This window comes from Engraulis encrasicolus, chromosome 4, assembly GCF_034702125.1.
Source record: "Engraulis encrasicolus isolate BLACKSEA-1 chromosome 4, IST_EnEncr_1.0, whole genome shotgun sequence".
In the NCBI taxonomy this organism is placed as follows: Eukaryota; Metazoa; Chordata; class Actinopteri; order Clupeiformes; family Engraulidae; genus Engraulis; species Engraulis encrasicolus.
In genome coordinates, this window is record NC_085860.1 from 20,730,484 (window position 1) to 20,732,983 (window position 2,500).

The window sequence follows — 2,500 nt, forward strand, 5'->3', positions numbered from 1 at the left end:
AAGCAAACATGTAAGATCACCTTGGGAATACATCCTTCCATTTCCAGGTCGGAGGTCGTCAGGACAGTCGCCGCCTAGCAACACCAGTGTTCCGTGCTGACATTTGTCCTTATTTGGTAAAGAGATGTTTGTGCTGTCACGCCGAAAGCTCTCTGTTTATTTGACGGCTCCTTTGATCACTCTGCTTCAGATGATGATACCTGATTATGTTGTCATTCATTACTTAGTTAAATGTTACAAAATGGCACAATAAATACAGTTTCTCTGTTCAACTGTTTGCGAAATAAAACATCACATGTTGCTTGAATGTGATTTATTACTTTATTTTGTATTTTTCCTATTCTATGTTTAATTATATCACAGCTTTCCTGAAACATCATGTCAAACACGTGTAAACTTGGCACCTTAAATCCTTAGAAAAGGATTTCAAAAAACGATATGCGTGTTAAAATATGTTTGGGGATTTTTAAAATGTTACCAACCTCGTCTGACAGCTTGAATTGTTTAAGTGCCTCAAATAAATATAAAACCCTTTATAGTTCACCTTATCCGCTGTAAAGCGGTCCTGTTCTCTCTCCCATTCCTCCAAGCTGTTCTCAGTGGAGAGCAGAGCTCCACCTTGTGGCTGCGATTAACCATGCAATTTTCTCTTCCCTATTTTTCCCCGGTGTCTGTGGTAGGACTAAGATTTGTAGGGCTGCTGACGGATTTGGCCGGGCCCGGGACAAAGTCATCTGAAAGCTCCTTATTTACAGCCCCGCATACAACGTACAGTAATGTAGACCAAATTCTGCCCCCCCCCCCTTCCCCCCTGGATTGGGACAACTGGCCCCTTTGTCCCCTCCTGTCAGCTTCCTTTGGGACCAGTGAGATATGGAGTGAATATTAGGCATGAAAGAGTAATCGCTCCATACCAAAGCCATTATGCGCAGCGTGAAGTGAAGACGAAAGCTCCAGCCTCTTCATCTCTCCTCACTCCTCACTGGTCTCTTACATTGTCACTTCCTGCTGCCTGGAGGACAGGATGTGCGAGGGGAATAGTTCCTCACAACAAAACACTCTAACTATCTATCTATCTATCTATCTATCTATCTATCTATCTATCTATCTATCTATCTATCTATCTATCTATCTATCTATCTATCTATCTATCTATCTATCTATCTGTCTATCTGTCTATCTGTCTATCTATCTGCGTGCGTGCGTGCGTGCGTGCGTCTGTGTGTGTGCGCGTGCATGTGTGTGTGTGTGGGAGTGTGTCACTGCATGTCTGACTAATTCACCTGAGAATTACACCTCCGATCACCTCTCTTTTCCGCTCTGTCTCTCTGTCTCTTTCTTTCTTTCTCTCCCTAAGTCCCGGAGGTAATACACCCGCTTCACTCTTGCCTCTTCTCCCTCTGCCAGGCAGCATAGCGCAGCACAGCGCTGCGCAGGTACGGTACGGTAGGCATCCTCTGGAAGGCAGCCTGTAATTACTCTTTTAAGCCTTATTGCATATGGAGCCTGCAAGCAGGATTGGCCATAAGAGCATACAGGGCATTTGCCCAGTGGACTGTTGGTGATGATTTTGGCCTGGTCCTCCCCTAGCCTGATAAACCAGACTAAATGTGTGATTAAATGTGTAATTTAGTCTGGCCCCGATGAATGAGACATCGGAGGATTGTTGTCCGCTTTGCATCCAAAGATTCAAAACAAATCTCTGCATTGTGATTGGCCAGTCAGTTCTCTGACCTGGGGCAATGTCCGAGGCTAAACCCACTCGCAAGCAAAAAATAATTTTGTCCGCTGGCGGGTGGGGCTAGTTTACTAGGCTAGTCCTCCCCCTCAATGTAGTGGTATCAGTCCTCATGCTCAAAGCTGAGTCATATTTAAATATTCATTTTGGCTGGTGTGGTTGAAATAGCTTGTAATAGATGACTAAAAATATTATCAGAGGCCTGACTGGCTACGTTTACATGGAACATTTACAGGTAATTCTGAATGAACTCACTTTAATTCTGAACAAAGCTTAATTCCACTTTAAAAACGTCATGTAAACATTTCACAATTCGGAATTAAGTGAAAGATCAAAGGGAACTCGACAGAACTATTTAATTCTGAGTTATTCGTGCGGAATTGAAAACGTCCTGTACATGTAGGGATTGTATTTCACAATGCAGGGCGGATTGGTCTTGTCTGAATACGCCCGGCTTGATTTTTTGTCCCTGTCCAGTCCTGATATGGAGGGGCACAGAGGGAGGGAGGGCGGTGGGGGAGGGCGGTAGCAGTGGGTGGAAGCTCACAAAAGCTTATTATTAAAGAGAGCTGTTGATCGCAACACAAGGTGTGTCTCTCTGTGTGTCTGTCTTTGTGTGTGTCTGTGTGTGCGTGTGTGTGTGTGACGCGGGCTAGGGGGGTGAAGTTTTTTCGGAAGCCCCATTTGGGAAAAATCTGCATGTAACCATAGCAACAGTATCAATCTGCCTGCGCACCCCACCAACACCCAAAACTAAACCCC